This window comes from Lytechinus variegatus, chromosome 17 (assembly GCF_018143015.1).
Source record: "Lytechinus variegatus isolate NC3 chromosome 17, Lvar_3.0, whole genome shotgun sequence".
Classification (NCBI taxonomy): domain Eukaryota; kingdom Metazoa; phylum Echinodermata; class Echinoidea; order Temnopleuroida; family Toxopneustidae; genus Lytechinus; species Lytechinus variegatus.
In genome coordinates, this window is record NC_054756.1 from 3530216 (window position 1) to 3549607 (window position 19392).

Genomic DNA, 19392 nt, shown 5'->3' on the forward strand with positions numbered 1-19392 from the left:
CGTCGGTAGGCAAATGGCATCATTTATCACTTCTTTGTATATTTTATCTTTAATAGGTATTGAAGGGGAAAGAATCTTGGAGCAGAATAAAAATTCTGACAAAACTGATGAATAAATCACCAGAGGGAGATTCAAGGTGGATTTGTCAAAGAGCATTTTATGGTACTTTTATAATCACAGTTGTCATGCCTTTTATTGCAAGGCTGGTTTGAAGAAACGTATCAATTTATTCATGGGAATAGATTATATTCTATGAAGGCCTTATTCCTCTTCATTACTTGATGAATTTGAATATTCCGGGGAAAGAGGTAATTTTTTATCCCTTCTTTGAATAATTTTCATGGAATCGTAACTCATCCTGAGCTAAAGCATCTAGATACAAATACAAGCAAGTATAAAATAAGGGATCTGTTTCGCTTTGCTTTGCTCTACTTTTTGTGAAAGAGTTGACGCTGTATTATTTGTTGTTGACACATCCAGTAAATGGATATCGAATTTTAACTAAAAGTGCAATCTCACATTTTGCAAATACATTTTAGACTTTCAAATTGAGAAATTGGGAAGAGAGGAAATATTGCTTGAATTTAATCATTGATCAAACTATGCACGTATAAGTAGTACCTAAAAAACAACACAGCAAAATCATTAACAAATAGCATTAAGAATCTCAAAAGACTGAAATATGTCATAAATATAACAAAGCAAATGCAATTGCTTCCTAAGTCAGACACGCAAGCAAAGAAAAGATTATCAAGTGAAAGGGGCACTTTCCAGTAAAGGGAGCAATCACTTAAGCAATATTTAGCAAGAAGGTATGAAGGGGGAGGGGTGCAAGTTATTTGCCCCCCCCCCCCACCATCTTCACCTTCATGTACATGTATCAGGGGAATGAGACTATAGCCAATTTTGGTAACGATCTCAAAATGACTTTTTACAGAATCTAATATCATGACCACCCAAGTGTCTGTTTGTATGAATAAAAAATATGTGCCAAAGGATTCTGGAAGAAATTGTGTAATTGCTGAGAAATAAGCAAAATAAGCGCGGATTCGGTCACTTCCGTCGGGTCTTTATTCCAGCAATAATAATAATACACTGTCCCACGTGTGCCTATCTGTGTTGGTGATCTTCGGTGTGAACATTTTTCAGCATAGATTTCAAGATTTCACAAAGTTCAGTTTATGTAACTGTACCAGATCTAGATCCTCGATGATATACTGACAATTAAGCCTGGTTTTACAGACTTTCTCATGAAATCAGTGTTTACTGCATACTCGCTTTTTCTTTAAACAATAAAGTAATTATGAACATAAACAAAATAAGTTAATAAAATGCAGACTATGATTAGCTTTATGTCAAGGTTTGCATTTTAACTAAGTTTGTCTACTTTTATAGTTTCTTTTTTTTAATCAGCTAGGTTCCAAGTATACATTTCCCTTCAAACTCATTTGAGAATGTGATTTCAGAAATGAATTTGGAGCCTATTCAAGGGAATTTTCTAATCAAGATGCTAATAAATCAATAATGTCCCAATTTCTCTCAAACGAGGGTGATTTGTTCTGTTCAAACAGAGCTTGTTTACACAGCCGTAGAGAAAAAAGCGGCCCTCATCCCCAACAGCACACGTAGCAACACAAATTGTAGCACATCTCCACATTCACGACGACATGGTTTTGATCGCGAGAGAGGATTAAATATTAACCTCGAAGTGTGACCAAGAATATGATGAAGATACCATTACTTGATTGCGTATTTTCAATAACTGGCTTTTAGAGGTCTGTAAAGTGAGTTAAGATTGATTGTTGGTTGTCCAGGATTGAGACGAGTCTATGGTCTTTGGCAATCTTCTAATAAAGCATCCTTGTGTAAACTTGAATTGACTCAGCTTATAATGGGTTGCACATCAAGAGCTCGGAGAGACAAACTGGCCAATCTTTGGCCCGTCTCATGATTTATGCTGATTGTACATTTCTTGATTCTGAAAATGATTCTGGGTCATTTTCCAGCTTTTTTTTTTTTTTTGCTTTCCAAATTTTGTTTTGTCTTGAGCCGAAACAACTTCTTTAGTATTTAACACATACTTGTAGTGCTTGTACAGAGTTTTCATGGCATTTTAGCTTTATTAGATTGTACACTTTCTTTTTGTAATTTATTAATTCATAATCTAAACCTAATCGTGCAGCTGATTTCATATAAGAGTAGTGGGGGTATGAGTGTGGGGATCCGTTACATACATGTAACTTTACATTTTGTTTAAAGAGAGAAGAATGGTAAGAAGGAAGTGGGGAGAGATGGAGAGGAAAACAGATAAAGTTTAAGAAAAGAAACCAAGAAAAAAGTGAAACAGAGACAGATATACAGACAAGATGAGAGGAAAAAGGAAATTGTGAAGTTAAGATTACACAATTTTTTTAAATTACCATTTATGGTGATCTTTTATCTCGAGAGCTTTTTGGCTTCTGGAAATCCATGTTTCCTGACGACTAGAAACTTCTTTAATTGTTGCAGAACAATTTATGAGAAATGATAAGGTTGTTACCCTCATTAAAATCAAAACAATCCTTTAGTTAAATTCCTGATTTAATATATTCTATGAAATGTATATTATTTACCATTGTACAATGAAATCTACCAGCAAAGTGAAGAAGATTGGGTTTCTTGTCCTTTCCAGTGTTATATATATCTCCACTGAATCTATAGGTAACATGCCCTTGAATGTCCCTTTGAACCTTTCTTTGAAAATTGTATTTTTTTCACTTAAAATCAAGATGTTTACTGCACAGTATACATGTATACCAGCAGTAAATATGCTTCTTATGCAAACATGCTTTAACCCTTTGCAAGAAAATGTTTGATTTTTAGTTTAATTAGTTTTCTTCTTTATCTCTGTACCAGCGAAGCTTAGTGATAACTTTAAATATTTCAGTACCATAGATCTACAAAATAACTGGTAGTATCGATGGTGCAATAAGGAAAATGAATTTCAAATAAAACATCAAAGAACAATATTTTATATTATCTCTTTAGAAATAATTCAGCATGCAAAGAGTTAAACATTGGCACTCCCTCCGGAATTCTCTCGGTATCAGTTACATATGTAAACTGAAAAGTTAACAGGAAATTTGAGAAGTGAGATATGAGGGCATAGATTCTATATGTATGTAATAATGAAACAAACGAAAACAAAATGCAGCAAAAGTGGATGAAAGATAAAGGTAAAATTGGGATTAGTGACAGACTGTTTGGATGATTGATCAACTTGAATTGCTGAGAGATGATGGAATTGCTGGTATTTTTTAAATTTTGTGGTTATTGCTGGGTTTTGTGATGTTAAAACAATTGTAAACTATTGTCTATCACACATAGAACACATGTATGTTTGTACAAATTTATTGAAGTTTAAAGTTGAATTGATTTGAACTCAACTGTGCAAATGTTCATTTTTAAATGACATTTGAACTTTGGTAGTCAACCACTTTCAAGAAAGTAGTGCAATGTATGTATCTGACTTCTTCAGGGCCTATTACCAGGAACATTCTGAGAAAATACACGTAGCCCCCCCTCCCCCTATCACTTCTCTCTCTGTCTACAAACATGTTCAAGCCGAGCTGCCAAGTAGTACTGATTTTCAGTATTTAGTACTGAAAAGTGAGAAAAATACTGATAGTTTAATGTAAAATACTGATTTCTAAAGTTTCAGCTTTATGTGTTGTCCTATGGTATTTTTTGAAAATACTGATTTCCTCACCGAAATACTGAATTTCAACTTTGGAAATACTGAAATGTTCTTTTTCAGGTTGGCAGCTCTGATGTTGTACACACTGGCGGATCTAGGGGGATGCAAGCTGGCCCATGCCCACCACCTCCCTTGAGAGGCACAATAAAAATTTGTAATGTACCTGTACATGTAAAAATGCCGTTAAAATAGAAGTGTGCCTCCCCGTTTTTGAAAGTGTAGACCCTTTTTTTTTTTGGTTTTTATTTTGCTTGTCAAATATTCCCAGGGAAAATATGCCCCCCCCCCCTTTGGGAATTCCTGGATCTGTGTTTGATTGTACATTAACATCATGTGCATTTATTTTCACTGTGCATTCTCAAACCCAAATCTTCAACTAAGGATAGGGATATTTGTTCCTGTTTTCAGAATGTTGAATAATCTTGTCATCTTATTAGCTAGATTTTTGAGCAAGCGCCATGAGCGCCCAGCAGAGGCGCTTACCGCAGGGCTGCCAACCTTTGAGAAGAGTTTGGAGTGAGACATTGCGAGGGAGCGAAGCGACCAAGCCCGAGGGCGCGTAGGGAGCTTTTACAATTTTGCAATTTAAATGGTGCAATCTGGCACATACTTTTAACTCTGATTCCATAAATACATAAGGCAGGATTCAAATAGGTTAATTGATTATTTTTAACACTGTTTAATGGAGTTCATTAACCTTGAAAAAAAATCCACATTTTTAAGTGCATTACCGGTATTCCATATCAACTCTCTTTATAATAGCAGTGAAACCTCAACCTGTGATTATCTGTTGCTCCCCAAGACGATACTAGTACAAGTGGTCATTATGATGGCTGTCCATACTGGGTGTCAATTAGCAAATTTTCAAGACAAGACAAGAGACAACTTACCTACCGGCTGAAATCTGAAGTAGAAGTATACTGAGTTGCACGGGCGCCGGCGCAGCGCGGCATCTCAGCGCTGTGCCGGCCGGGCCGGCGCGCTATCGCATGGCATGGCTGCTGGCATTACATTGACACTCGATCGCTCGTTGTGCCTCGTGCGCACAAAACCCCCGCTTCATAATAAAATTTCGACGCCACCCGCACTCACACGCGGAATACAGTAAGCCAATCGCAACTCAATATCTTGGCTTTGCGCGGCAAACCGAAACCAATTTGCATTGATGGTATATTAGCTTTGCGCTTGTGTGGTTAAAAACTTTGAAACTTTCGCCTGGCCGGGTTTTATTGTTATTGAATATCCGATATAGGCTAATAAAATTTTTTTCTCTCTATTTTCGGGGTTCAGCGTGAGAATTCCTATGATCAGCGTGAGAGTGTGACAATCGGGTGATATGCGTGAGAGTCACGCAGATTGTGTGAGAGTTGGCAGCCCTGTTACCGGCACCTGCTTACCAGCGCTATACAAGAGCCCATCATCTAAATCAGTTCTCTGCACTACAACCATTTCCCTATCTGGATAATGAACCTGTAGTTTGTGTCAGTGCAGCTACCATTACAAAGTTTCCTGAGCATGAGTGATATAATCAGATTCAGAGTTGAGGCTACCATTGAGCAAAGTCAGACAAACAGAAGAGGTCTTTATAAATATGTGATGTTTCAACTCGGCATCTTGACATGAGAAAGGACAGATATAAGGCAAGACCTCACTTTTTATTATATAATATCACATGTGAAAGAAGTTCAGATTGCTTTTATCTAGGGCAGTTATTTCTCCTGATCTTCAGGTACCCTACCTTTGCGTGCTGTCACCTCAGCTCGGGGCACTCATCCAATGTCCGAGGTTATGTGGCAATAGCATGCACTGCTGCAGTTGGTAGATATGACACTGTCTCTGATATGCTTTTCAAACTGCACATATTTTCCCTATCCGCAGGAAATTGATGGGGCTAAGTAGCCCCACCAATATCCCAGGGTTTAAGCTTTTAGCCCACTTCGCTTTTAACAAAGTGGGCTAGCATGGTTAATAGTATGATCTTAGCCGGCCTCTTGCAGTGCTAGCACCACCATATTTACGGTGCTGAGAGATCCATGTGTGAAACAAAACCGAGCTATGAAAAAGTGGGGCTAAGCAAAAGCCAATCACAGTTCAAAATTGCATGTTAATCATGCTCTGTGTGGCAAAATCATCAGTATTCATGAGCTGTGCAATAATCCAGGATTAAAGGAAAAATTGCCAGTTGTGGTAACGATTTCAATATGAGTTCATACAGAATCCAATGAAAGACCACCAAAGTGTCTGTTTGTATAAATAAAAAATATGTGCCAAAGGATTCTGGAAGAAATTGTGTAATTGCTGAGAAAATAGCAAATAAGCACAGGATTCGGGTCAAGCGTCGGGCCGACATTCAGAGCAGTAATAATACACTGTCCCATGTGCACTTATCTGTGTTGGTGATCTTCAGCATGAACATTTTTCAGCGTAGATTTCAAGATTTCACAAAGTTCAGTTTATGTGACTGTACCAGATCTAGATCCTCGATGATATACTGACAATTAAGCCTGGTTTTACAGACTTTCTCATGAAATCAGTGTTTACTGCAACTACTAGAATTTTTCTTGAGGCGTTAACCCCGGCTAAGTAAATAGTACGGAGTAAAGAAAGACAGTGTGAAACCCCTAAAAGATGGTATGGGTTTAAGGAAGTGCAGTGTGAAAAGCCCATGAACGACTACCCTTAAAACCACGGATGCATCTCAATGCTGTATGTAAATAGATCCATGTTATTGAATTATTACTGTTTATAATTTTGAAAGACATGTTTCCGATATTATGCCATAAAGAAGTGAGAACTTGGATAGCTAGTCTCTATCCATTTTATGAACATTTCTTAAGTGTCTCTGACAGAGGGTGTAAAATGCATACCTCACAGGTGAATAGCCATGCAGAATGCATTCATGCGTTCTGTAAACCTGTCAAAATTAATTATATATTTCATAAAGAGCGTTGAGAATCTTGTTTGAGTCTTAGTTCAGCGATCGATGCTCTGATGGTGAAAGTCTCTCCCAAATCAATACAAGATCCATCCTTCTACAAAAATGTCTCTAAACTCTATTAGCCAGTTTTAAAATCATGCAATTAAGCGGAAAAGGTGAATTGGGGAAGCCCTCGGATCCAATTTACGACACGACAGGCTTTCCAGCTTTGCTTGCATTTAAGTATTGATTAATTTTGAGCGTGCTAGAACGAAGCATGTTTACTCTGAAATTGTCCTCCGATGATGATGTGATTAATATTCGAAGACCCGGCTTCTGTAGTCTTCACTAGGCAGACTCAGTTTGTATTCATTTTCATATGAAATTGTCTTTCTTTCTTATCACTCATTACACACTGCATCCAATAAGATCATGCATCTAAGTTATTTTTATAAAAATAATATCATGATTTTGCTTTCTTGTATTTACAGTGTATGTACACTTCATTTTCCCAGCAGTAGCAAGATTGATCAGAAAATTTCACATGAATCAATATTTTTAATGACCCCCCCATAAAAAATGCTTAAACCCTGTATCTCTTTACTACTCTACTACCACTACTACTACTACTATTGCTACTACCACTACCACCACCACTACTACTACTACTACTACTACTACTACTACTACTACTACTACTACTACTTTACTACTACTACTACTACTACTACTCTACTACTACTACTACCACTACTACTACTACTACACTACTACTACTACTCCTACTTCTACTACTACTACTACTACTACTACTACTACTACTACTACTACTACTACTACTACTACTACTACTACTACTACTACTACCACTTCTACTACTTAACTACTAGCTACTACTACTCTGCTGCCTACTAGTGCTCCGGGTGGGGGGGGGGTAATTACATTGGTGCTCGTGCGATTTGGCCCGCCCCCCAAAAATGGTTTAAAGTGCTCCAGAAAATTTCCCATTCTTTGCAATGTCAAAAGTTATCCAATGTTGCAGATTTCATAGGCAGTAGGTTGTGAGAAATACCTCTTTCCCCCCCGGGGGGGCCACTTACATTGACGAGCGGATACCATGCGTGACCAAAAAACACGTAAAAAGGATGTCCTTTTCACGATAGGGCACGTTACGTACGTAACGTGATAAGGGTGTCAAAAACACAAAAATAATGAAAATAGGGTATCTATTTCGCTAGGAAAATTACGTGTTTAGGGTCGAATTTGCGGGGATGATAAAACAAAATTAGAATGTTTTATAAAGGATGTCCTTTTGCCCCAACACTACGTGTTTAGAGTCCTATTTGCGCGAGGTGTAGAAGGTGGGGTCGTACTTAACCAAATAAGGTAAAGCCGACGACCGAAGGACCCGTAACAATAAAACATTCCTGTACTTGTTTAGGGGTTCATTTCAGGGAATATTTGCCAAGAGTATCGTTTTGTTTCCAATACTTGTTAAGGGTAGGGTTTCACACGCCAATACTTGTTAAGGGGTGCATTTTCAGAATATGGAAATTACGTGTTTAGGGTGCTTTTCGAGACCCCATGGTCGCGCATGGTATCCACTCGTGAATGGAAGTGGCCCCCCCGGGTCTTTCCCCCAAAAAATATCAAATAAATGAAAATTTAAAGAAGATGTATATTTTGCCTGCTAGTGATGCTACTTCAGTATCTACTACTGCTAGTAGTATGATACTTCTAATTATTCCCTGCTACATACATCTAAAATAACTTTTATCATTACTGTCACTTCTTTACTCTTCTACATCTACATGTAAGACTACTACGTCTACATCTACTACTGCTAGTATTATGTTTACAAGTTGCTTGTATTACTACTTCTACGTCTTCTACTGCTAGTACTTTGTAAGTTGCTTATTCCTAACACTACTATTTCTACAGTGCATGTATCTACTATAATGTTACATAATTCTTCATTTTCATCAAACTGTTGATTCTGTTGCTTTGTGGTATTAGGAAATGACCACAAGATCATTTAGCATATCGAATTCCTTTATCTTAAAACAATGCATTATTTGTTACATTTTTTTCTTCAAATTTTCATGTCAAGTATATATATTGTGTGATTTCCAAACAGAGTTTCACTATCTATTTTCTGCAGCATGGATCAATGCAAATTATAATATGAATCTTTCATAATAGTGACTTACAGTGTCATTTACATTGCTTTACATGTACATTTGCTACCATTTTGTAAATATATAAAAATAAGGATTTTTTATTTTTATTTGTATTCTAATATCACCAATGTTGAAGAATAGATTCATATAAACAAAGTCATGGCCTTACAATGTATCCTTCCCCCAATGAACGCTCAATAAGTGGTCTCTTTCAAATAGTGAAAACATTTTTTGCTGCTCTGTGAATTATACTAATTAAGCCCTTTCATCATTTTGAATCACAACAAAGTCTGCAAGTCGAGACTTGGTTGCCTGTGTACACAACAGACACATGTCGAGGTCTTGCATTACACAATGTCACACAATAGCAGTGGATGCGGAGTCTCCTGCTTAGCATGATCAGACGGCTTTCATGCTCATGTTGGCTCGTAAATGAATCCCATCATTCAATAGAATGCTGAGGAAACAGCTGCAAGTGGCAAGCGAACGCTTAATGTTTGAAGATCGCCTTTTCCCATGGATTTGAAAGTTAGTACAGGGCGTGCTAGCAAAAGCAAATATGAACGAAACTGGACTTCGATATCATCTTGATTTCCATGTAATCAGTTCTATAGAAATAGATATTTATGTAGATTTGATTTGTGTTGTGCTAAAGGCCCATGAATTCAAAGGATCGTGTTTATTGCTTCATTGACTCTTTTGGTATTTTTGCCTTGAACAAGGTGTGTAAACAAAATGTTCAAAATCTGTTAAAGACAGTACACCCAATCAATAAAAAATATGCCAATATAATAATCTCATTTCTGAAAAGAAGTTTAATAGGAAGCACAAATATAAAAGTCTTTACAAGGTATTTATAATTACAAGTCTATGATACTTAGTCATTTCATAAAGAAGTCTTCTATAAGCTCAAGCCAGGGTAGTAGTAATAGTAAACAATGTGCCTCGGAATACAATTTTTCGAGAAAGATGGATCTATATAAATGCCTGTTATTATTATTATTACCATTATTACGTTGAATTTTAAGGATTTAAAATAAATCTAGATCAGCTGTAAAATAGTGACCGGCTGACAATTTGATTTTTTTTACTCTTTAAGGATTTAACTATTAACTTCAAAAGATTTAAATTGATTTTTTTTTATTTGAATCTAAATCTGTTGTATTCTGATGGTCACTGTTCATAGCTGATTGGGATTTCTTTTCAATCATTGAAATTTTGTAGTGCATACATGTATAGAGCAAATGAGCAATGACATCAATAGGGCTGTCTGCACCATCCTGAGTTTTCAAATTAGTGCGCTATTTCTGATCTGGAAAATTATCCCGATCTGGACAATCTCCAGATTATTTGCAATGGAGACGCAATTATCGCGCTAGTTCGTAGGATTAATCTCGAGATTGCAGCCGACTTGGGATTATTTGCAAAATAGCACGCTATTTTACGAATTATCGCACTAATTCGCAGGTGCAGAAGCACTCTGGATTATTTATTCACAGCATCAGACCATAATGCATCGATGCCTTGCTCGAGCAGGAATCGCTCGTCTTGCGATGGTGGAGACAGGGTTTCTTGAATCTCGAGATTAATCGCAAAGAGGGCTGATCGGGCTGAAATCTTGAGATTGAGCAAACTCGGGATGGTGCAGCACCGCCTATTGTGTGGAGATGAGCTGATCAGTGCTAACCCGGCCATTTTATTTCTTATTGTACTCACAGGTTTAAATGATTAACTGCTTAATCATGCAATGTGTGTATTCCACTGCCCCAATATTTATACAGTAGAGAGTTATAAAATAATCATCATGGCCGGTATTCTGAAGTTGGGTTTAACTTAAACTTAGGTTTAAAGTTGTGGTTTAAGTATGGATAGCCAATTGTTACATAAATCACTAATGGTAGAGATATCATATTTCAACTCATTTGACTCTCAAATCATTCATAATAGTCTAGGAAGTATAAATAGATGATTGTCTTCTCCCTCGATGAATCAGGAAAGAGCACAGTAAACATAAGAAACATACAACGTAATAAAAAATTTTGACACTTTTGGCTCCCCATAATTTTAGCACGGAGTTAGACCATGGTCTAAGTTAAACCTGACTTCAGAATACGTGCCCATGAGTTTACATACGTATAACATTCTTTCCAGAGGGATAATCAACATTCTAGTTTCACATCAACATTAGATAACAACATGTGAAAAATATTTTTCTGAAGTGCATTTCCTTATTCGAAGCAAAATATATGACAACAAATCTGAGAAATTTGTCTGTTGTATTTGCAACTGTGGTAACTTCAACATTATGGGAAGTCACTTGTAATGAAGGCTCATAGAACTGTGGAAGATCGATGTACATCTTTATGAAATGGGCTTTATACAATTGAATTGCAAATCAAAAAGTAAATAGTTTAGTACAACTTTTTTATATGGTCCATTTGCCTCAAGGCACTTTTGTTGTATTCCAAAGAATGGCCCATCTAAAGAAGTTTGACCATTTGAGACTAAAAGTATTTTGCAGACAGACAATGATGTCTATAATTTTATCATATCTAAAGTTCTGAACCTGTTTAGGGCCACTTTGCCCAAGATATGATATTTTTTTTCTTTTCGAGAATGACCTTTAAATTATAAAAAGGTTTAAGTCTACAAGAATTTTATGGATGGGACACTAGACCATGTCTGCATAGTCCCGTAAACTGTGCTTCATTAAAAATAAAGTCTCAGTCCATCCATCAACTTCATTCCTTCCTTCTTTCATCTCACCGTCATCTTGGTTAATAACAAACCGGAATAATTATAGCCCCCCCCCCAAGCTTCAGTTTAATGATAAGAGCACACATTAGAAATAATACATGCAGAGTATATGGTGATATGATGATATGATGATATAAATTAGGTTGATATTGCATTAAAATTTGCTCAAAAATCAGAGGAAATGTGTACAAGTACTCCCAGTATCACTTTCATGAATACAACATGCAGTTTTGATCATTGATACTCTTTACAAAATTGCTGTATTTTGAGTTGTAATCAAACTGAAAATTTGAACTCTGTACACCATTATTTAATGAGATAGGCCTGTTTGCTCAGTCAGATTCAATTTAATTGCATGCAATTTATCTTATGCATTGTTTTTTTGTCCGCCTAGAGGTACATGTACATACATGTAGAGGTGTAAGTACTCCTGAAACTCGCTGCTGAAACTTGCTGTGTGAAAGTAACCGAGGAAGCGCTCTTAAATGAAACAGATCACTTTTGTTTTGGGAATAGCATGCTGAGGATGATTTATGACATGTGAGGGTATATCTCTTTAGTATTTACAATAGGTTATGCCTTCGATACAATGCTGTGTTTTAAGTGCTCTTAAAGATGGTAATAAAACTACAATATGCAGGGCTGTAATTGTATGCGCACCAATCATAGATATGTACACTGTATATTGCCTAAGTTACCCCAGTGTTTTTATATTGAAATAGTAATTTTCAAATAGGTAACGGGGTGTTGAGTACTTTGTTTACTAAAAAAATACCAGCAGTTATAAATGCATGTACAGATATATTTAAAGCAGCTCGGGGGAGGGTCACACTAACAATTGGTTTGATAAATTTGTGTCAATTGTTTTTTATTGTGCCTTAATTCCTTGGGTTTAATCAGGATATTATGTTTTACTGATATTTCTTTTATAATATTCAGTTTATTGTATGTTGTAACATTTTATGCATCCTCTATCTGTACATGTACCTAGTCAATTAATAGCATTACATATTTAAATTCTAAACCCTAACTTTTGGAAATAAAATCTATTGAAGAAAAATAAATTCCATTTACATTTTACAAATCATTGTCAAGATTGTGAATTCATAATTCTTTTAAAGCAAAGGCAAACCATTTTAATTCAATTATGGTTTGCATTTACAAATTAAAGTTTAAACCTCTGTTCTACTTGTTTTATATAAAGATTAATTGACTGGCAATTTGAATTTTTAGCAAAAAAATTATTAAAACCCCTCAAAACTTTTTTCAGATTACACAGGCAAAATCTTCTATGATAAACTGTAACCAGTCAGTTTTTATGCACGAGCGGTATTTGCAATGGCTTGGAAGATTGAGTTGAATCAAAGTTATTATACATAGTTCATGTATGTATTTGCTATTTAATACATAGCTTCAACCTTGAACCTCTTATAATACAAATAAATTTGCAAGACAAAAATATTTAATATTGAGTGGTATATATCAGAAATTCATTAATTAGTATGAAATTTGAAAATTATTTGAGCTTTATAAAGAAGTGCACTATTCATGCTGATGAAGAGAAATGCAATGTATCTGATACACCACAAAAGAAATCCAATATTATTATTATTAGTAGTAGTAGTAGTATACACACCATTTTCTTTTTAGGCTTGGATACAATTGGCTCGTGTCTTCACATCGGGTTGTCGCGTCATGTCGGGCAATCGCGTATGCCTGACCATTCTAGAAAAGGGCCCCCAGAATTCCCGAAACATTGGGTCCACTTTACCTGACCATTCGAGAATTTTGCTTTATTTTTCACAAAACATTGGGTCTACCCTTTGGGAATTTAGGGTGCCCTTTTCTCGAATGGTAGGGTAAATTTGACCCCAGGGGCGGATCAAGAATTTTCCAAAGGGGGAGGGGCACATTTTCCCAAGGAAAAATTTGACAAGCCCCCCTCCCCCCAAAAAAGATTTTCAACAAAAAAAAAGGATGATTCGTCCACAAAATGATTTGACAAGCGAAAAAAAAGGTTTTAAAAAAAAATAAGGACAATTCCTCCATGAAATACTTTGACAAGCAAAAAAAAACAGTCTTCACTTTCGAGGGGGGGCATGGGTCGGCTTCCCCCCCCCCCCCCCCTGGATCCGCCAGTGCTTGACCCGACATTTTGGCAAATTAGGGAGTGCTTTTCGTAAATGGTCTGGTTTACGCGATTGCCTGATATGATGACACAAGCCAAAACAATCTCTCATTTGTTATATAATGACAATTGATACACTGTAGCCACCAAGTAGCACCATGCACTTAAAATGATATACATGTATATAAATCACATTTCATTGGAATTTGTCCTACATGTTTAGAATAATACTAACCTTTATTTCACTTGCATACATTCTTGCAAAAAAACTATTTAAGAAGAAAGCCATCACACAAACATAGGAAATGAATTGATAAACCATATGATCCTCATCAAGCTTCTGATATATAGATAGATCTGAGCAACCTTGTTGATCTATACATACATGATCTAAAAATGATGAAGCCTCTTGGGGTATAATCCAGTATCATGTTTTTATCCAAGAAATTAACAATAAGAGCTTGTTATGGCAGAATACAGCTGGTAGTCCATCCCGGAAAATCCTTGCTTAGATGGTATGTACAGGTAGTGTGCTTTTCTCTTTGTTTTAGCTGCCGTAGATGTACGTGTAGATATCCCAAGTTAGAAGCCGTAGCAGCATATACCGGACCTGGAAGATCGGCTGTTATTAAATGTCCACACTTTTATTCAGTATACCACATATTGGTAGTATAGTTCTGATTGTCATGGTGGAACACAATGATAATTCCAATTACACAGCAAGGGTGCTTTAGTATTAACTGGTGGTTGTCCTGAAGTGGGGTGCTAATACCTGTTCTAAATGCAAGTGTGCATAATTAGTATTGATTGTCAAACAGTCACCTGACGGCCGGCTAACGGAATGCGTAGAGTCTGCGGACGCACTCCCCCAGTGCACCTGTGCGGTGGGGGCAGTATCAGCTGCATACCTGCACTATGCGTAGTAATATATGCATGCATGTAGAACATGTAAACAAATATACTGGATATATTAGCCAATTGCATAGGATCTTGTTGCTAGATGGTTAATAGTGGTTATTGTGGTAATCCATAGATATAATGCAAACATTTAACACTTCGGGATAGAGCAAGTACACAAGGTGTATCTATTGAAATGATTTGACTTGGGCAGATAAATCTATAACAATTTGATTTTTTTCTTCATATTTCAAGTTTCTTCAATAATCCTCTTCAATGTACATGTAGGAGAGTGATGTACAGTGGACTATATTGTACATATAAAAAAGATATTGGTTTTGTACATTTTCAATCTGTTACGTGTACATGTAGGTCTCAATATCACATCCTATTTAGAATATTGATTTTCAGTATTTGTTCTAAAATTATTGGTAAAACGATTTACATTAGAAAATAAAAAGGTTAAAAATCCATTGTAAATATTATTCTTTATCTCATAAGTCCAATGATGTTGAGCAGTCTTTAGTAGATCTAAACCTATTATTTACAAAATGCAATGAAACAATGATTCAACACCCATTGATGCTCTTCTGTACATTATATCAACAGTAAAGTGTTAACATCCATGGTGTAATATTAAACACATGATATATGCAGCTCTCACACAACACCAACTGATGTCTTTGACACTATAATTTACACTGCTTACTGCTATGAGGAGGGGGGGGGGGGGTTAAAGCTCTTTGACTTTTTCACTGATTAAACTTCTCTAATTACCATTTATGTAACATTTCTATACCTGTACAGCGTTTACTACAAATGTTTCTAAGCGCTGCATACTTTTACCCCAGCCTTAGCATGTCTACCCGATTGGTCGCTGGAGCATTCATGGAGTTTCTCCCATTCGGGTTCCCATTTTTTACACTTGGGTAGAGAGTGGCAGATGAAGATACATGTAAACGCCTTGCCAAAGAAAGTGAGTGCTGAGGTGGGATTTGAACCCGGACTTTGTAGTTCAAAGTCCAGAGACTTATCCACTGAGCTACAACACCATGCACGTTGTGTCGATCTCATGAAGATGTGGATACACTGGGTTAGACAAGCTCATGATGATAGAGGGAGCTTCCTCACACTTCTGAAAATTATTTTATTGTGGTTTGGACCACTTATGACACAGAGCCCTAGAACTCATGCATTAATCATCATAAGAATGAATTGAGAGAGATAAAAATGTATACATTGCTTTTGTACAGATAGGTCAAATGTATCCATCTCTTGCATACAGGATATTCATGTTGTAGAGTTAATGTTATTTATCATTTAAACTGCAGTTTCAAGTTGTGAGTTTAGCTCATTTCTCTTTTGCTGTAATTTGTGGTCACATTTCATGCATTTGAACAACCCCTTTAATTGGTATATTGGGCAATGATAGAAAAAAGGGTTGGGGTCTTGAAATGGGAAGGCCAGAAGCCAATAGTCAGTGAATTTGAAATTAAGGAGTCTGGCTCGGTGCCAGAAAGTGAATTTACTGCTGCCTGCATTATAATGATGATGTATTCTAGTCATCCAAGAGATACATTTCCATTCAAAAATCAGGGTTAATCATCCATGTAGGGAGAGAGGGGGGAGATGGGAATTGGTGGGGGAGGGGGATGGTGTGAGAGGGCGAGGAATAGCTGGTAATGGAGAGAGGGGGAGAGAGAGGAAGAGGTAGTGAATGAAAGAAATATTGGAGAGAGACAAGTAGAGAGAAAGTATGGTGTGGGGGGGTGGGGGAGAAAGGGAAGAGGGAATAGGGCTGGAGGGAGGGGGAGATAAATATAGAGTGGTAATAAGCAGAGATCTTTAAAGAGGGAGTGTTATAGAGAGAGGGAGGGAGAGAGGGGGGGGGGTAGTGTAGGAGAGGGATTATATCGAAGAGTTAATCTTTGAAATTAGTTGGAGATAAAAAAAATAAGTTGATAGGAGTGAACATGAGAGCAGAGAAAATGATGGAAGAAAAAATAGAGAACTTGTAAAAGAAAAGTAGTGGGGGATAAGAGGGAAGAGAGAGAGAGGGAGAAGGAAAAGAAGAGAGAAACCGAGGGGGAGGGGGGAGGAAAAAGCGAAAGAGAAAGTGAAAGCATTAAATCCTTTCATAGATGTGTTCATTGAAGCGTGAATAATGCCTGCATCCACGCAACCAGACACATGCAGTCGCAAAAAACACACGTTTTCTCATAAACACAACCCTCAACTATCTCGTATAATGAGAAAAACCTTTCGAGCTGGCATGAAACATTTTAATGGAATACATTTATTATTAAAGATGGCTTCACCAATCCTCTTTTCATCTACCGAATATATAGTGTAGACTTTTAACTGGCTCCAATAACTAAGTATTGGAAATGCATTACTATGATGTGAAAGTTAATGATGCCTTTTGTGAGTTTTTTTTTTGGGGGGGCTGCCTCTTGAGACATGACCTAGTTAAAACATGATATGCTTTCAACTCTTGCCAAATTGTTCTTTATTCTTTGAATTATTAGAATAATGGAATAATAATAGTATTTATAATCGAGTAGTTCAGCGTTAGGTGAATTGCACCAAAAAATGAAATAAATAAAAGGTGTAAATACAGCAATACTTGGTGAGAAATAAAATAAAATATACATGTATATACAAAGCACAAAGAAATATATGAATCCAAAATATACTTTTGGGGCAATATTAGTGAAATTCATTTGCAAATGGATTAAACAAGAGTTGGAATCAGAGATGTAGTACATAGTATAATAGGGAGATATAAGGGCAATAGATGTAAAGAGGGAAGGGGAGGGGGGAGTATGGGAGGTGGGGTGGAGAAGATAGCAAAAAACTACAAGAAAAGCCAAAATGACAATATTACGTTCAATAATGTCGATGGTATCAGGAGTGACATTTATACATTTTGTTAGAGAAGAGAGTAAGACCCAAAAGGAGATGTTTCTTATTTCTTTATTTTTTCTTATTCTTGTTTTATTTTTATTTCTTTTTTGTTTCTTATTTCTTTTTTATTAACCTGCCTAATCAAATTGACTGGACACTGTACAATATGGAAATTAAAAAGAATAAGGTGATGTGGTTATAAGAATAAGGTGATGTGGTAATGTGGTTATGACCAAGACATTTTTTTTCAATCCTTTTTTTTCTTAAAAATGCTTGTAATGTTAGTAATCATTTTCTAAATTAATTGTCTAAACTTCATTTGCATTTAGGGAGCCCTTAAAAATTAAGATTTAGTTCAACCATCATAGTCAATTTGCAAAACCTTCACACTGACAAAATTTAGATCTAGATCAGCAAAAAATGTCCTCACCTCTGTGATCTTAATGAGAAAAAGTAATCATCTATATAACCTATAAAATCTTTTTAATTCTTTGAAAATTCTTTGAAATCATGGAACGAAAAAAAACCCACATCATTAGCAACTCCAAGGATACACCCTTATATAATTGCTATATATATGAAATTCTATCTGTACAGTTGCTTTCTGAAATTAATTATCTTCTCCGACATCATTAGCAATCTTTCCAACTCCTCATCGCAATGAGAGATACGCCTCCTGCCTGATTTACATAACAATGCACTGCCACTCAGCCGTGATTGACGGGCATAATTTATGCCGTCACCGCCGTGCAGCTGTTCTCCTCGGTGGCGTAGCTGGCATAAATTAGGCACCGTTTATTTGTGAGATGATATTGATGTATGAATTTGTTTTGTCTCTCATCTGTTTGAGTCGCAAAGTTGATTTCAGGCAGAGATTAAATGTGAAAAGCTAGAATGTTTTGTAGGGCAGGTGAATGGGAGATGGACTGTATTAGTTGTTGAATGTAAGAATAGCAATGCCAGATGAAATGCTATAGTGTAGGATTACTGTGTCCCCAGAGGTGAAGAAAGTTATTTATTTATGGGTATTTTTCAAATAGGTTTATTCATTCATTACACAGTGACAGGTATTGATTAATCCAACTGCTTCAGAAACAGGAGTTGATCCATTTGACCAATTTTGTATAGATTCCACTTTAATCCAATTCAGTTCATTTTCATATATGTACCGTATAAATTCTAATCAGACTCTTGATTGCATTACTGATTTTTATATGCTATGTAACTGCAAGAATATTTATTAGGAGGCTGCACTCTACAAGCTCCGCTTTTTAGCAGCCTCCTCCATTTCCAACCTTATATGTACTAATAATCTTGAAATATAATTTTTGTACAGGGATACTTGAAATATATTTTGTTATTGATATGTCAAAATGTACAAAACAAACCGTAATTGTTGAAAATGGAAATAACAGAAATGAAATGAAATTACATAAAAGTAGAGAATAGTGCATGGGTAAAAATATATCGCAGTTGGAGCACAAATCACAAGTACATAGATCAGAAATAGAAATAATACATGAAAATACTCTTACATATCTCAGATGACATTTACATGTATGTTATAATAAGTACAATTTTTAGATACATTTTTCTTTCAGAAATGTATTATTACACATTTCTAAATAAAAATGAAGAATTGAGTTCAATGGGAGACAGGAGTAACTTGTGGAGCGTAAATGAGTCAGATAAGTAGGGAAACATTGTATAATGAATTCAGAAGTCTGAAACGGGTGATCTCACTATGATGTCATTATGATGTCATGATATAGAGGAGCCTGGATGCATGGGAGTCAAGTAAAATTGTTGTATTTGTTTTAAAATTGTCGAAACTTTTCTTTCTGAGTCCTCAAATTGGAAAGCTGTTATG